Genomic DNA, 19,139 nt, shown 5'->3' on the forward strand with positions numbered 1-19,139 from the left:
TAAACTGTGGTACATCCATACAATGGACTATTAATCGTGTTAAATAGAAATGAGCTATCGAGCCATGAAAAGACATGAAGGAAACTTAAAGGCATATTTCTAAGGGAAAGAAGCCCAATCTAGAAAGCCTGCTCACTGTATGATTCTAACTACACTCTGAAAAAGGCAAAACTGTGGAGACAGTTAAAAAAAAAATCAGTGCTTGGCAAGGGGTTACAGGTAGGGAAGGATGAGTAAGGGAAGCACAAAGGATTTTTAGGGCAGTGAAACGACTCTGTAAGATGATATAATCACAGAAAATGTCACATAATTGTCAAAGGCCATAGAATGTACAACACCAAGAATGAACCCTAATGTAAACTATAGGCTCTGAGTGAAAATGAAGTGTCAACATAGGGTTATTGATTGTAACAAATGTACCACACTGGTGTTAGAATATTGATAGTAGGGGAGGTTAGGGGGAGGCAGAGGATATGTGGAACTATCTGTATTTTTCATTCAGTTTTGCTGTGAACCTTAAACTGCTGTAAAAAAATACAGTGACAAAAAACAATATGGAGATTCCTCAAAAAGTGAAAAATAGAAATACATATGATCCAGTAATTCCTCTACTGGGTATTTACCCAAAGAATATGAAAACATAATTTGAAAAGATACGTGTACATCTATGTTTACTGCAGCATTATTTACTGTGGAAGCAACCAGGTGTCCATTCATAGATGAATGAATAAAGAAGGTGTGGTACACACACACACACACACACACATGCACACACACAATGGAATATTACTCAGCCATAAAAAAGAATGAGCTCTTGCCATTTATGACAACATGGATGGACCTAGAGGGTATTATGCTAAGTGAATTAAGTCAGACAGAGAAAGACAAATAGCATATGATTTCACTTACATGTGGAATGTAAAAACATAAAACAATGAACAAAGAAATTAAAAAAAAAAACAGACTCTTAAATACAGAGAACAAACTGGTGGTTGCCAGAGGATGGGGGCTGGGGGATGGGTGAAATAGGTGAAGGGGATTAAGAAGTAAAAACTTCCAGTTATAAAATCAGTAAGTCATGAAGATGAAAAGTACAGCATAGGTAATATAGCCAATAATATTTAATAATGTTGTATGGTGCAGAAAAAAAAATCTATTACAAAACCAAACAAAAATCATTGCAAAGGAAAAGCAGTATCAGTCTGATCTTTAGAAATGATTCCCAAAACAGCATTGCTGAACTAGCCCTCTAGGGAGTGCTTCCTCTGCCAGTGCTAGGAACTGGAGAGTCAGGAAGGCATGAGTGGAATTATCCAGAACACACCACTGTGGCTGTGGTTTAGAGATCAGGAAGCTGCCACCCCTATGATTCTTAAAGCTTATCCAACTCTTGAAATTGGAGAATGAACACTGAAATGCTCCTACATAAGAAAGTAGAGTCTCCATGATCTCAATTGCCAGCAAAAAAAACCACATTTGAAAACAGCAGGATGCTCTGCCTAACTTCTGTCTTCCATATGTCCCAAAGGTACAAATAATGGGCAGAACTTAATTTGCATCCAGAATGAAAGCTACAATGGAATCTAGAAAATGTAGTGTTTAGCTTTCCAGACTCTGCTGTATAGGAGAACACACTGGAAGGAGGAATGGATGTGAAGGGCCCATCCACCATATCCAACACAACCTTCGTTGACCTCACGGTCCACACCCTAGCCCCTAGGGTGTATAAGAGGTGAGGCTGCATTAGGAAAGCTTCCATTACCACCATGTTCTCTGTCCAGGCATAGAAATCAAGATATTTCTCTGAAGGTGAAAGTAGGAAACCTCTCCTACCTCTGGATAAATGTACCCTGCCCAGTGAGGCCAGTCTTCTCATTCTCTCCCTGTTGTGTTATGGCAGCCATGAGAATGTACCTCGTAGACCTCCAATGCCAGGGAGTTAGTTAATTGACCAACAATCCCAACTGCTATGCTGTGAAGTCCATCATCATATTTGTACTAAGATTTCACTTTCCAGCTTTTTACAGGCTGCTCCCAGACACTGACTGGATGCAGTAGAGATACTAAGGCAGCCTGTTCTGGGAGACATGAACTCCTCTGATGGCAAACTTTGGCTCAAGGACTCCCTGACAATGTTTCCCAAACGTATATCACACTGCAAGAACGTCCTGGATGCTTTCACTCAACCTTTTCCTCTCTCCTTCACTGACATGCATCACAGTCTGATAGCTCTCCCAGCCTCCTCCAGCTTCTTCCTGTGTTCTGTCATAGGCATTTCCTCTAATCAAATCCTTGCATTCCATTTGCTGTCTGCTTCTCAGAGAACCTGAACCAACACACATGGCTTGCTCATTTCGAATTCAAGATTTTGCTCTCTGTTCCTGTCTGAACTCCCACCTGCAATGTCCTGTCACATCTCTTCCACCTACTCAAATCCTACCCACCTTGTGGACCCAATAAAATCACACCTTCTTCATGAAGTCTTCCCTGCCTACAAGTGTTTACATGGACCATGGACCTATCCTTGTCCTCCCAGATTCACACATTTTTGCAGGTCTCCTATTGTCTCCTGTCTCAAGAATGTTGAGCATATTATTTAGCTCCTTTAGCTCCTCTAATATATGAGGGCAAGGAGTAGGTCAGACATCTCCTTATTAACCTCCAAAGTGCTTTTTAATGGAACAGAGAACAGAATAGAAAAGCTCTATTAAAATCTTGTTGAAATTATTGAATAGTTTGTAATTAAAAAAATGAAATTCCAGCAACAAATAGAGGCCTTTTCCACCTAATAAACTGGCTAAGCTTTCAGAAAGCACTGGAAAATGAGACACCCCCCCCCTTCACCTTTGATGTGTATATAAAATGGCATAAACTTACCTGAAGCAATCTGGCAATATGTAGCAGAAGCCTAAAAATGCACCCATTCTTTAACTTGGCTATTCTCTTTCTAGCAATATATCCCAAGGGGACCTTTAAATTACAAACATGTCAATATAGCAGAGGTGGAGCTAAAGCAGGTACTTTTTACAAGTGGGCATCTACACCAAGAAAACAGACCCACAGGGCATAGGTCAAACACAAGTAAGCTTCTCCTTATCCTCCTCTTTCCCCCCTCCTCCTCCTCTGCCTCACTCTCCTCCCCTCCCCCTTTTCCCTGCCCCCCTTCCCACTCTTCTTCTTCTCCTCCCTCCCTTCCCCCCCTTTTCCTTCTTGATAATTAAGCTTTTACTCCACTTCCAATTATTTTTAGAACCACTGGGAAAGAAAGGAGAGGATTTCTAGCCAAAGAAGCTATTACAGGCTGTTTATACATCTTTTTTCTTTCTTGAGCATTTTTTTGATTTTTTAAATTAACATATAATGTATTATTTGTTTCAGGGGTACAGGTCTGTGATTCATCAGTCTTACACAACACCCAGCACTCACCACAACACTTACCCTCCCAATGTCCACCACCCAGCCACCCCATCCCCCCATCCCCCTCCCCTGCAGCAACACTGTTTGTTTCCTGAGATTTAAGAGTCTTATGGTTTGTCTCCCTCTCTGGTTTCATCTTGTTTCATTTTTTCATCTCTTCCCCCATAATCCTCTGCCTTGTTTCTTAAATTCTGCATATCAGTGAGATCATATGACAATTGTCTTCCTCTGATTGATTTATTTCATTTAGCATAATACCCTCTAGTTCCATCCACGTCATTGCAAATGTCAAGATTTCATTTTTGATGACTGTGTAATATTCCACTTTACATATATATATATATATATATATATATATATATATATATATATATCACATTTTCTTTATCCATTCATCTGTTGATGGACATCTTGGCTCTTTCCACAGTTTGGCTATTGTGGACATTGCTGCTATAAACACTGGGGTGCAGGTGCCCCTTCAGGTCACTATGTTTGTATCTTTCGGGTAGATACCCAGTAGTGCAATTCCTGGGTCATAAGGTAGCTCTATTTTCAACTTTTTGAGGAACCTCCATACTGTTTTCCAGAGTGGCTGCACCAGCTTGCATTCCCACCAACAGTGTAGGAGGGTTCCCCTTTCTCCGTCATCCTCGTCGTTTCCTGATTTGTTAATTTTAGCCATTCTGACTGGTGTGAGGTAGTATCTCATTGAGGTTTTGATTTGTATTTCCCTGATGCCAAGTGATGTTGAGCACTTTTTCATGTGTCTGTTGGCCAATTGGATGTCTTCTTGGCAGAAATGTCTGTTCATGTCTTCTGCCCATTTCTTGATTGGATCATTTGTTCTTTGGGTGTTGAGTTTGATAAGTTCTTTTTTTTTTTTTAAAGATTTTATTTATTTATTTATTTGAGAGAGAGAGAGTGAGAGAGAGCATGAGAGGGGAGAAGGTCAGAGGGAGAAGCAGACTCCCCACTGAGCGGGGAGCCCGATGTGGGACTCGATCCTGGGACTCCAGGATCACGACCTGAACTGAAGGCAGTTGCTTAACCAACTGAGCCACCCAGGCACCCCTTGATAAGTTCTTTATAGATTTTGGATACTAGCCCTTTATCTGATACGTCATGTGCAAATATCTCCCATTCTGTTGGTTGTCTTGTGGTTTTGTTGACTGTTTCCTTTGCTGTGCAAAAGCCTTTTATCTTGATGAAGTCCCAATAGTTCATTTTTGCCTTTGTTTCCCTTGCCTTTGCAGAGTGTCTAGCAAGAAGTTGTTGCGGTGAAGGTTGAAGAGGTTGCTTCTTGTGTTCTCCTCTAGGACTTGGATGGATTCCTGTCTCACATTTAGGTCTTTCATCCATTTTGAGTTTATTTTTGTGTGTGGTGTAAGGAAATGGTCCAGTTTCATTCTTCTGCATGTGGCTGTCCAATTTTCCCAACACCATCTGTTGAAGAGACTGTCTTTTTTCCATTGGACATCCTTTCCTGCTTTGTCGAAGATTAGTTGACCATAGAGTTGAGGGTCCATTTCTGGGCTCTCTATTCTGTTCCATTGATCTATGTGTCTGTTTTTGTGCCAGTACCATACTGTCTTGATGATGACAGCTTTGTAATAGAGCTTGAAGGCCAGAATTGTGATGCCACCAGCTTTGGTTTTCTTTTTCTTTCTTTTTTTTTTTTTCATTTATTTGAAAATAATACAATTCTGGTTCCATACAAATTTTAGGATTATTTTTTCCAGTTCTGTGAAAAAAAGTTGATGGTATTTTGAGGAGGATTGCATTGAATGTGTAGATTGCTCTACATAGCATAGACATTTTCACAATATTTGTTCTTCCAATCCATGAGCATGTAATGTTTTTCTATTTCTTTGTGTCTTCCTCAATTTCTTTCGTGAGTGTTCTATAGCTTTCTGAGTACAGATCCTTTGCCTCTTTGGTTAAATTTATTCCTAGGTATCTTACGGTTTTGGGTACAATTGTAAATGGGAATGACTCCTTAATTTCTCTTTCTTCTGTCTCATTGTTGGTGTAGGGAAATGCAACTGATTTCTGTGCATCGATTTTATATCCTGCCACTTTGCTGAATTCCTGTATGGGTTCTAGCAATTTTGGGGTGGAGCCTTCTGGGTTTTCCTGTTTATACATCTTGGATTTTTTTCATGGGACCTTGAGGAATAAGGTGCACCTCACCTTTGAGATCCTAAACTGACCTCTACATGAAAACCGGAGGTCAATCTGGTTAAATAACTGTTAATGCTGGGGGAAAGGGGGAATTGTTACTTAACTAGATAGAAAATGGGCAATAGAATTATTCTATATGGACCCTGCACAGCCATGCTATCTCTCCATCCAATACGAGGGTTTTAGGTAAAGGGCACTCTAATTCTTTTTTTTTTTTTAAGATTTTATTTATTTATTTGACAGAGAGAGAGAGAGAGCACGAGCAGGGGGAGTGGCAGGCAGAGGCAGAGGGAGAAGCAGGCTCCCCGCAGAGCAGGGGGACCCCGATGTGGGACTCGATCCCAGGACCCTGGGATCACGACCTGAACCGAAGGCAGTCACTTAACCAACTGAGCCAGCCAGGCGCCCAATGGCACTCTAATTCTTGAACCCAGGTCTACTAAGGCAGATGGCCTCTCAGCAGCACTTTTTCCCTCCCTGCTACCTGGCTTATACTGTGCAATCCCTCAGGATATCAGACATGGAGCTATAAGTCTGAACCCCCATTCTGGATATGGTTAAAGTTCTTTGCTATAAGTGGATATCTAGCCAATCTGGGAATGTTGCAGGGTTTCTGTTTGAAAGAGGCCATGACCAGCCCTGCTCTTAGAAAGCCCATGAATGGTCAGAAATGGAAAAGTCCTTGGTTCCAGAGGTCAAACACAGTTAAGGAGAGGTTCCTCCAGCGCTGGCACAGCGATGATTTCAAAACCCAGATCCCAGACATTGGGCTTGAGTGACAAGTATTAAATGCTTTACATGGTACTGTAGGTATGAGCAGGCACCAGATTGTTCTAGGCTTTTATGACCTGCTCATGGCATTCGAGCTACCACAGTAAGTAGCAGAGCTGTCGTCCTCAAGCCCAGATAAATCCAAGGCTCAAGTTACCTCAACTCAGGTCAGGCAAGAAACCTCATTATCACGATTGGGCCTTTTGCTTATTTGTTTAAAACACAGGTTTTCTTAGGCCTTTACCTCAGATCAATGCCTGTTAATGGATCTTGTGTGTTTTTCCCCTGAGGGCCTGAATAACAAACAGGCCTTGTTATTATACAGGTTTTCCTCCCCTATAAAATTTGATAGAATAAAAATGATGACTCGTATTTTCTAGTAATTTCTAGTTTGTATTATTTTATCTTCTATTTTATTTTAGAACCTTGTAAAACATTATATATATACATGGATAATATTTTTTCAATTTTTTAAAATTTAAATTCATTTAAATAACATAGAGTGTATTATTAGTTTCAGAGGTAGAGGTCAGTGATTCATCAGTCTTATAAAACACCTAGTGCTCATTAGATCACGTGTCCCCCTTCATGTCCATCATCCAGGTACCTCATCCCCTCACTCCCACCCCTCCAGCAACCCTGTTTGTTTCCTATGATTAAGAGTCTCTTATGGTTTGTCTCTGTCTCTGATTTTGTCTTATTTTCCCCTCCCTTCCTCTGTGATCCTCTGTTTTGTTTCTTCAATTCCACATATGAGTGAAATCATACGATAATTGTCTTTCTCCAACTGACTTATTTGGCATAATATATTCTAGTTCCATCCACATCATGGCAAATAGCAAGATTTCATTTTTTGATGTCTGAGTAATATTCCATTGTATGTATGTATATATACATATATATATATATCTCACATCTTTATCCATTCATCTGTCAACATGGATAGTATTTTTTTAACCTGTATTTTTTATTGTTTTTAAAAATTTGGGGGTTGGAATTTTCATATACATAATCTTACTTGATTATCAAAGCAAACTGAGTTATAGCAGGTTTCTTTATTCCTGTTTGAAAATGAAGAAACTGAGTCACAGAGAAGTTAGACTGATTTGCCCAAGGTCACAGCTAATAGGTAACAAAGCTAGAAGTAGAACCCTACTTCTGATTCACCCTTCAAGCTTCTTTCTTCCACTGGACCAAACTAGATCATAAGGAGTAGGTTTAAGTAAGCAAGTTCGATTCCTGGTCCCACTTTCATTCTCCAGACTGGCTAAGACAGACTGGATTTATAAAGGCCACAATCTTAAACTTGATGACGACTGCAGAATATTATGTAAAAAAAAGGAGCTTCTAAGAGAGCAAGGAATACCTCGGTTCTCCCAGGTTGCCAGGATTACTATCACTCAGGTATATACCACAGGAGCAGATAAAAGCAAGGAGAAGAGTAAAAGGAAGCCTGTCTGAACTTCTGCCCACTCTCCCAGCCCGAGAGGTGGTCCTATTACCTCATCATTCCATAAAGTTTCAGAAGCCTGTGGACCCATACTGCACACTGGCAAGGCAGAAGTTTGGTGAGAGAAGAGTGGGAGCTGCCCCTTACCCAAGGGTGCCTCTACGTCACTTCCTCATGTGGCCTTTCTTCTCTATTCATCTGATAGATACCCCAGGTCCACAGCAGCCCTCTGAAATCTAAACTGTGAGTTTCAAGGAAAGTTCTGCTGAATGGAGAACTAGCTTCTAGGACCTGCAGCCTCATAAATTGGAACACTACTGGGTACAATAATTCCTCCAGAAAATATTTTAAACTCCACAACATTTAATTTAAAATAAATTGCATAAAATTGTCTTTATTTTCAAATTAAAAATTACAGCTTTTATTTTTTTTTTTTAGATTTTATTTATTTATTCATGAGAGACAGAGAGAGAGAGAGAGAGGCAGAGGGAGAAGCATGCTCCCAAGGAGCAGGGAGCCCCATGTGGGACTCGATCCCAGGACCCTGGGATCATGACCTGAGCCGAAGGCAGACGCTCAACCATCTGAGCCACCCAGGCGCCCAAAATTACAGCTTTTAATTCAACTAAAATTGTGCTGGGGACCTCAAATAAGCATTTGATGTTATGGATGACTGGCTCACAACCCCAAGTTCGGGAAAGTACAAATTATGGCTAGCTCAGAATCAAATATGCTAGATATACTTTTAAAGAAATCATTATTTGATGAAATATTCAGTGCTTCATAAATTGAAAAAAAAACTTATAGACTCTCAGCAGCAGGACATGCAGGCCAAGCTATTTTTTTCTAGTCCTGAGAGTTCTTTGTGCAAAGAACCACATAGAAACTTTCCCTTTGATCAATAGGATGGATTTGTATGACATCTGACAGGTTGGGTTGTGGTCAAGGGACAGAACTTTTTTATGCAAAACACTTGTACATGCAGGGGTTGAATATATGACTGGACTTGGAAATATAAAAGAAGGATAAATATGCTTCAAGGCATGATTTACATTTTATTTATGATTCTGCTTTGATTTTAAAATAAATTAGTAATTAAGACTTCCCATCCTCATGCAGCTACATATTCAGAACAAATTCCTTGAGTAACTTTCAGATGGTGGACTCCCAGGACAAAAGTCCGGATCGTTTGGGAATTTTAGGTGGGAGAGAATGCTACAGGAATGTATACAGTAAAGGCAAACCACTTAAAGACGTCCTGGATTGTGCAATGGAATTCAGTATCACTGTGAGTAAATAATACATTTTGTGCTTTTACTCAGAACCACACTCTATGCTGCCTCCTGTAATCACCAGTATACATAGTGGAAGAACTCTTTATTACTGCAGGTATGCAGTCTCTATCTTTAGCCATCACTTGATTTAGCCATCCAACAAATAAATGTTTTTAAAGATTTTATTTATTTATTTGATAGAGAGACACAGCGAGAGAGGGAACACAAGCAGGGGGAGTGGGAGAGGGAGAAGCGGGCTTCCTGCGGAGCAGGGAGTCCGATGCGGGGCTCGATCCCAGGACCCTGGGATCATGACCTGAGCCGAAGGCAGACACTTAACCAACTAAGCCACCCAGGCGTCCCATAGCTATCCAACAAATAAATTTTAAACATAACTGTAGAGGTGCGTCTATTGCTTAGTTGGTTAAAGCACAGTGTCCCAACAGGACCGTGGGCCAGGCATTGAGCTAGGCAGGTGGGTGTAGAGAAAAAAACCAACACAGGCCATAGCCTTCAGCTTTACGGAATTTAGAGTCAAGCTTTAATTTTTTTAAGGGTTTTGTTTTTCTTTCCTGGATATCAAAATAATAAATAATCCTTGCAGAAAAATTGAAGTAGGGGGCACCTGGGTGGCTCAGTCGTTAAGCGTCTGCCTTCGGCTCAGGTCATGATCTCGGAGTCCTGTGATCGAGCCCCACATTGGGCTCCCTGCTTGGCTGGAAGCCTGCTTCTCCCTCTCCCACTCCCCCTGCTTGTGTTCCCTCTCTCACTGTGTCTCTGCCAAATAAATAAATTAAATCTAAAAAAGAAAGAAAGAAAGAAAGAAAGAAAAATTGAAGTAGTAGGGGGATGCCTGGGTGGCTCAGTCAGTTAAGCATCTAACTCTTGATTTCAGCTCAGGTCATGATCTCAAGGTCATGACATCGAGTCCTGTGTGGGGCTCTGCGCTCAGCGGGGAGTCTGCTTGAGATTCTCTCTCCCTCCCTTTCCTCCCTCTGCCCCTCCCCCCCTCCTCCCGTGTACATGATCTCTCTCTCTAAAATCTTTTTTTTAAAATTGAAGTAATAATATTACTAACATTAACCAAGCACTTAAAATGCTAAGCATTCCATAAACATTATCTTATTCAATCCTTACAATAACCCCATGAAGAACATAATACTGTTATCCTCACTTCACAGATGAAAAACTGTGACTCATTCAGTGTGAGATTCAGGATATGGAACATGGTCTGACTTCAGAACCCAAGTTTTAAACATTTAGCTTTATGACAATTATTTCCAAAATGGAGCATTCTTTCAGGGCGCACCTGGGTGGCTCAGTTGGTTAAACATCTGATTCTTCATTTTGGCTCAGGTCATGATCTCAGGGTCCGACGTGGGGCTCTGTGTGGAGTCTGCTTGAGATTTCCCTCCATCTCTCTCCTCTTCTGCTCTTCCCCCATCTCTCACATGCTGTCTCTCTCTAAAATCAATCAATCAATCAAATCTTTTTAAAAAATGGGACATTCTCTCTAGGAGGGATATAAGAATCCTCCAGGATACAGGGGAAAATGTTAGAGATTAAGTATAATTTATACCTGTATTTAATATGGATTGACAGATATTTCAGCTGATGACAGCAAACAAAGAAAATGTGGACAGAGTCCTTAAGGAAGAAGGGAGCTGGGAGTTACACAGAGCTGAGGAATTCCATCAACTTCCTGGTTAGTCGATTTCCAGTGTATTGCCATGCATTATACTTTTGTGTAATCCTATTAAATAGATTTATGATTATATTATTTAGTTTTAACTCACCCTCAAAATACAGTTTTTAAAATTTGTGAATAGACCTCAAATTTAAGATAACGCTAATCACTCAAGTACATGTGAAGAACCCAAAATGGTAAAGCTGACACTTCTACAATTAAAAAAAGGTCTTTGTTAAGAGAAAACAATTATCTTATTGGATTTGATATTCAGCGACACTGTTTTCACTAAAATGTAATTAATAATAATTTTATTGAAATCAAAATGGTTTTCTGCATTATTAATAAATAAAATAAATATACATTTGTTTTAAAGTATTTTTTCCTTTTTACCTTATCCTTTAATATGTATATGCTTTATAAGATATAAATTTATTAATGTATATAATAGATATACATATATTGGGAGCTCATGCTCAAAATTTTTTGTGAAATCAAGAAATTTCAGGGCGCCTGGGTGGCTCAGTCAGTTGGGCGACTGCCTTCGGCTCGGGTCATGATCCTGGAGTCCCGGGATCGAGTCCCACATCGGGCTCCCTGCTCAGCGGGGAGTCTGCTTCTCCCTCTGACCCTCCTCCCTCTCGTGCTCTCTGTCTCTCATTCTCTCTCTCGCAAATAAATAAATAAAATCTTAAAAAAAAAAAAAAAAAGAAATTTCAGAGGTAGGAAAAGAATTCAATTCCAAAAATACTGTGATAGATATCTTTGTAAATATACCCACATGAGCAAACTGTTTATTTCTATGGAGTACTACTAAGTAGAGGGATGATTAGATCAAATGGTGTGAACATTTTTGAAGCTTTTGATAAATATGGCCAAACTACTCTCGAGGAAGCATTGTACTAATTTGCACTTCTAAGGGCAGTCTAGGAGAAATCCTTTTTTTACTGAGCCCTTGCCCATTTTGAGTATTATCTCTTTTTATAACATTTTTTAATTCATAAGAAGAAAATGACCATTTTCTTTCCAGATTCATTTTTGGGTATGATGCGATGACTCCCATCACTTCAGTGTCTGTTGAATAGTCACCTCTCAGGTGTACAGGTGGGCCAATACATTTGGGCACTGACTGGGTAAGAATTTATTTCCTCAGACTGGATGTGAGCGTGATCTAAGAGTAAATTAAGAGAGGGGGAACCAAAAAAAAAAAAAAGAGAGGGGGAACCAAAAGCTATCTTTCTCCTTTTTGTATTAACAATATGTATTTCTCAGAACACAAGAAAAAAATGAGTAATAACATCATTTAAAACATAGTTATAGGGGGCGTCTGGGTGGCTCAGTTGGTTAAGCGACTACCTTCAGCTCGGGTCGTGATCCTGGAGTCCTGGGATTGAGTCCCGCATCAGACTCCCTGCTCAGCAGGGAGTCTGCTTCTCCCTCTGATCCTCCCCCCTCTCATGCTCTCTCTCTCTCTGTCTCATTCTCTCTCTCAAATAAATAAAATCTTTAAAAAAAAAAAAACCATAGTTATAGGATATACACATGCAAGAGAATCAGGGTGAACCCTTTCCCTCCCTTCTACACAAAATTAACTCAAAATGGATTATAATCTAAATGTAAGAGCTCGAACTATGAAACTCTTAGAAGAAAACCCAGGAGTGAATCTTCGTGACCTTGAGTTAGGCAAAGCCTTCTTAGATGGGGCATCAAAAGTATAAGTGACAAAAGAAAAAATAAATACGGGACTCCTAGGTGGCTCAGTCGGTTAAGTGTCCACCTTCGGCGCAGGTCAGGATCTTGGGGTCCTGGGATCGAGTCCTGTGTCAGGCTCCTTGCTCAGTGGGGAGCCTGCTTCTGCTCTGCCTGCCACTCCCCCTGCTTGTGCTCTGTCTCTCTCTTTCTGGCAAATAAATAAAATCTTAAAAAGAAGAAAAAATAGATAAATTGGACTTCATCAAAACTGAAAACTTTTGTACTTCAAGTAACACCACGGAAGTGAAAAAAACAACCCACAGAAGGGGAGAAATATTTGCAAATAATATCTGATAAGGGATTTGTATCCAGAATATATAAATAACTCTTACAATTCAATAATACAAAGACAAACCAATTTAGAAATGGGCAAAGGATCTGAATTAGGCATTTCTCCAGAGAAGATATACAAATGGCTAATGAGCACATGAAAAGATGCTTAACATTATTAGTCATTAAGGAAATGCAAATCAAAACCAAACTGAAATAACACTTCACATCCACCAGGATGACTATAATCAAAAAGAGAGACAGAAACAACTGTTAGTGAGAATGCGGAAAAATCGGAACCCTTACATGTAATGTAAATATAAATGTAAACTGGTACACTCACTTTGTAAAACAGTTTGACAGCTCCTCACAATCTTACCTGTAAATCCGCCGTATGACCTATAGGTTGACCTAGGTACATACTCAAGACAAATGAAAAAGCACAAAAACTTGTCCACACAAAAGCTTGTACGTCAATGTTCACAGCAGCATTACTCATAGAAACCAACAAGGGGAAACAACTCAAATGTCCACCAAACTGATAGTTGGATAAATAAAATGTAATATATCCATAGAATGGAATATTATTTGACAATAAAAAGGAATGAAGTACTGATAGATCCTACAACATGGATGAAACTTAAAAACATTATGCTAAGTGCAAGAAGTCAGTCACAAAAGACTACATATTGTATAATTCCATTTACATGAAATGTTCAGACTCGGCAAATCTACAGACAGAAATAGATTTGTGGTTGCCTAGGGCTGGGGGAGGGGGAGAATGCGGAGTGACTGCTAAGTGTTTCTTTTTGGGATGATGAAAATGTTCTAAGATTGATTGTGGGGATGATTGCACAACTCTGAATATACCACAAACCGTTGAATTATATGCTTTAAATGGGTGAATTGTAGAGTACATGAATTATGTGCCAATAAGCTGTTAAAAATATATAGCAACAATATGAAGAATGTCTGTATGATAGACAGTATCTTTTTTGTATTCCACTATTGTTAATATTTGACTTTTTTAATTTGGAAAAAGTATGCGCTATTCTTGGAAACATCCTTTTGATATATTATGTTCCGTCTCTGCCAATTGTGAAGTGCTATTATTAATAAAAATTAATTATGTTACCTCCTATGAGTTGCTGACATTAGACAATGCTTGAGATCAGACGGGCCTTAGTCCTGTCCTCTGTGTGAAACATAACTTCCTGGGCAGAGTAAGTCTTTTTTTTTTTTTTTTTTTTTTTGCTTAGGCTAGGAAGGCATAGACATATTCAATTTTAGTAAAATAATCTTACAGACTATCTGTAGGGACCTTTTTGATGTGAAATTAAATTGTGGCACAGACAGAGATTTTATTACATTTACATGGACCCATAAAATAACTTTTATGGTTCCCAGTGGTGCAAATCCTCCTTAATTTTGTTAATTATTTCCCCCCAGTTATCCTTAGCCATGTCTGCTAATTCAGTATTGATCTTGATTCTAAGATATGTTATGGTCTTAGAAATTCACTTGAGTCCCCACTGATGAAAAGAACTAAGGAAGCAGATCTTACCCGAGGTAATGTTTTGGATAGATTCCAGTTAATATCATAGCTGAGGATGACAATCTCCTTCCTCCCAGTGTTCTGACTTGCTCTTCAGAGCTGGGCTCATTACCCAGAGCAGGTGCTAGGGCCTGTCCCAGAACAATCTGAGGGGGAGATGGTACCTACTTTGGTTCCACACCTACACTCTGGGATGCTCATCCCTCCCTCATTACAGGCTCCCTCCCTCATCACTTCAAGGTCTTCAGGCTGAACGTGGACAATGATCTGTTATTCTGCTTGTTTCTACTCTTTTCTGTATTAATTCTTCCCAGTTAACCTATTCAAACTTCAATTGGAATTTTCCACAGGAAATGTCTTAAATTAGCAGTTCTTAACTGCACTATTCAGCAAGTAATTTGTTACGATGCATAGTTATATTGCTGATTTGTTTTAAATGATTTGCCTTAAAAAAATAAAAGGGACCATGTTCAAGGTTACCCTCACACTCTCAGATGCCTCTGGATACAATTTGGGGTGGGGGAGGGTGCCGTCACTGCTAACGCAGTGGGAACTTGATGTAGTCCTCTGTCCAGAGGGAGTGACAATTGCTGGAGGACATTCCTAGTTGGTTCATTTTACTTTACCAAGCATTTGTTGAATACCTACTATGTACAAAGCACTCATCTGAAATTAGTTGGTTTTTCAAACTAAAACTTCAATGTACCTTCAATTTCTGGGTCATCCAATTAATTCTAACATGTTAAAGGACTTTCTGTTTTATGATACATAATTATATAATGTAGGCCTCTTGTGAATCTTAATTCTTTCATTAACTTACCTCATTTAACTTATTAGATACCCATTTATAGCTTTGTAAAATGTACTGTACTTAAAAGTAATAACTGAAGCCCTTTAAAATATTTGAGAATTCATTTTTTTTCATTAAAATCAAACTAATTTCTCCTTCCACCTGTCTATTATTTTGAAATACTGAGGTTATACTACTTAGTTTCCTTTGTCTTGTTTCCTTTTCATATTATCAGGTGTCAAGGGGCATCCATGGTATAACTTGGAGGAACACACTCTCAATTTACAGTCTTGGACTCTGGTTGATGATCGTAGCAATTAACCTGTTTGATATTCCCTCCTCTCCCCCCAATTAGAAGAATAATTAAGTGGCGCACACACGCACTCGTGTGTGTGTATGTATGAAAGAGAGAAAGAGAGACACACAACCACAGGATGGGTTGTGTTGCCCTGATAGAAATTAAACCCCAGGGTGTCTTGTGAAGTCAGCAAAATTTGCCTCTTTCCTCATTAGTTTTACTCTTTTTCCTCCTGGGTGGTATGCTCTGATCCCCACTTCAGTCATCTGTGGTTGTCTTTCTTATCCTCCTATTTAAAAACTCTCAAATCCTTCATTTATACAAATTTATATGGAAAAATGCTTTGAAATTAGTTTACATATTTACATTTAACAGGCAATAATTTTTAAAATCTCTTTCTGCTTAATAAACCAGCCCAATACTTAGTGGTTTGAAACAAAAACACAATTCTACCATCTGGAACAGGCTCAGCAGGGCGGCTCTCCAACAGCACGTGGTGTCTGCTGGGGCTGCAATGTCTCAGATGGCTTCTCACTCACCTACCAGGTGCCTCCATGGGGATGGCCGAATACAACATGGCATTCTCAGAGTGACTGGACATCTTACATGGTAGTTGGCTTCTCGTGGGGAGGAAGCAGAAGCTCTTAGTCTTCCTAAAGGCTAAGGGTGGACCTACCAGAAGGACATGTCCACCAAAGCATTTCCCAAGGCCAGCCCAGATTCAAAGGGAAATAAACTCCATCTCTTGATATGATGACTGGCATACATGTATTGTGGGTGGGGGGAGCAACTGGGAGCAGCTATCTTGCATATGGTGTAAAACTCAACAGTATGATAGGGTACAGAGTGTGAAGTACTTTTTTTGACAGCCCCATCCCTGAGACACTAGGTGCAACCACTGTTATACTTCTTGAGTATCCTTCCAAAGATATTCTGTACATAAACAAGCATATGCTTTATGTATATGCTCATATATATGTGTGTGTATATATCTTCCATTAATGGTATGTGTCACGCACTTTAATCCCAATGTCCTGTGTCTATGTTTTACTTTTTCATTTAATCATACATCTAGAGTTGGGTTTATATAATGGCTACACATATTCCTTTGGTGGATATTTACTTGCTTCCAATCTCTTGTTATTACCAACACTGCTTCAGTGAATATCACCGAGTGTGTGTGTATGTATGTGTGTCTATAAAATATATATGTGCATATGTACAGGTATATATATTTTTTCCAAAAATGTAAGTTTGTCAGAAAGAAACTTTCCTGTAGGAAGAATTGCCCAGTCAAATAATACACACATGTACAAGGTTATTAGGTCAACAATAGTTAAGCAGGGAGTTTTCCACTTGGGGGCGTGTGGGTGTGGAAAGTTTTGTCTACCACAGGAGACCCCTTCCTGCTCCAGAAGACACTGGTCCAGCCACCGGTAGTTGCAATAATACTCCCTTTTCTCACTGAAAGCCACTGCTGTAGACCACCTGCCTCATTTGGCAGATGAGCATCCTGCTGTTCTGAGTGCCTGACTTGCCCATAGATGCCCATTCACACTATGAACCAACTGGTCTTCTCCCAAGTCTCCAAGCAACTGAGCAGTCACTACAGGACCACCTTGGTACAGATCGAATCCAACCAAAGAATGCCCTGTGAATCACTAGACTCTCCAAAGCCTCCCTGCTCTACACAACAGAAAAGGATTCTGTCAACGAGCACTCCTGGGAAAGCTGCATTCTACATCAGCAAGTCACACGCCCCCCTTCATAATCAACAAGGGCAAACAGACTCAGGAACCTGCCTGCAAGAAACTTGTTTGAAACTGTTTAATGACGGAATGGATTTAACCATCTGCTGCCTAAATGAATTTGACGACCACACCCTGTTTTTGGAATACCTGTTTTGCTAACTGCTTACAGAACTAAGTTTTCGGAGAAATATTCTTTGGGAAAGGGGTTGTACTAGAAAGGTTATTGGACTGGGAGGCTGGCTCTGTCCTCAACAAACTGAAATCTTGAACAGGTCAAAAATCGCTCTGGGGGCACCTGGGTGGTTCAGTCGTTAAGCGTCTGCCTTCGGCTCAGGTCATGATCCCAGGGTCCTGGGATCGAGCCTTGCATCAGGCTCCCTGCTCAACGGAAGCCTGCTTCTCCCTCTCCCACTCCCCCTGCTTGTGTTCCCTCTCTCGCTGTGTCTCTCTCTGTCAAAGAAATAAATAAAATCTTAAAAAAAAAAAAAAATCACTCTGGATCCTGGGCAGTGGAATTGTCTTATTTATATGGTCCTTCCAACATGGAGGAGCTCCTCTTTTAGTTTTCCTTACTGAAGACAAGGCAGAATGTTGTGTCTGACATGGGACATTGAGGTTCAACCTGTTTATGTGTTCCTCTGAATTCCAATTTTTTTTTTTTAAGCAGGCTCCATGCTGGGCTTGAACTCACAACGCTGAGATCAAGACTCGAACTGAGATTAAGAGTCAGAAGCTTAACCGACTGAGCCACCCAGGTTGCCCCTGCTTTGAATTCTAATTTAGTCTGTTCTTCAGCACAGTGTGCTCTAGTGAAAGTAGATATGAAGGGTCCAGTTGGGCTTTTTGTTTCAGGGTTCCTGCTGCCCATCACCCTGACCACCCTCTCCCCGTTCACCCCCACTTTCAGATAAGAGAAAAAGCTGGGGAGTTTGGCAGGAACCAGGCTGACCTCAGATGCACACATAGCAGATGAGTACCTCTAACTCTGTACCTTTGCCACTTCTTTTCTGGATAGGCCATAAACAAATTTTGTGCTCAGGGAAAAATGATCTGGTATTCTAATATCAAATTCATATTACCTTTACAAATGAGAACAGATCTTCAAACCAGGTGTAGTGTGATTTGTTTTGACTCTTTACTGCCTCCAACTGAGATGTTTTACATATACTAATCTGAAGACAATGAATCCTGAGCTGATTTCATGAGTGTAAGTTATTCCAGCCCTGAAATGAAGGGGCTGCTACGTGTCAGAACACACAGATGCATAGGCGACCAAGAGCTATCTAGCTAAATATCTTTTTTTATTAATCAGAGCTTCAGAGGTAAAATCTCCTTCTCCGGGACATCAAGGTGATTTGTGACACTCTCCGCACACCTTTAGATTCACAAACCAATGAGTACATCACACCAATCTCTCGTTTTCTCATCAGTGGCAGACATAAAACACAGGTAATCTTCATTTTACTCAGATGTTTCAATTAACTGTGAAAACCCCTTGGCTTATATTATACAAGCATTTGTGAGTATTTCATTTTCTTTCCATTTAAGCATCAACTAGAACACACACTTAAAACCTTGTTACATTTCTTTTAGAAATTGGTACAATTAAATGGTCGAGGTGACTGCAGTAAAGACAAAAAGAATGAATCATTAAGGACGCCTGAGATCTACCTTTTAGCTGTCTTCCCAGGTGTTGGATTCATGGTTTAGGAAGGCAGGATCTGTTTTTTATGCTCACCAAGAACACAGAGGCCTACAAATGGGAAATTCAAACATGTTTGTTTACTAGGAATTCACCTCTTTGCACATCTTTAAATGCACTTCCCTTGTCTGTTTTTTTTTTCATCCCTAGCCCATGCAGCAAGTACAGACACTTAGTGAATTTTTTTAAGTTAACCCATAAGATATTTACAATCTTTTAAAATTCTTTTTAAAAAGGATCT

The sequence above is a fragment of the Mirounga leonina genome, unplaced genomic scaffold (genome assembly GCF_011800145.1).
Source record: "Mirounga leonina isolate KUSES-001 unplaced genomic scaffold, KU_Mleo_1.0 Mir_168, whole genome shotgun sequence".
Taxonomy (NCBI): domain Eukaryota; kingdom Metazoa; phylum Chordata; class Mammalia; order Carnivora; family Phocidae; genus Mirounga; species Mirounga leonina.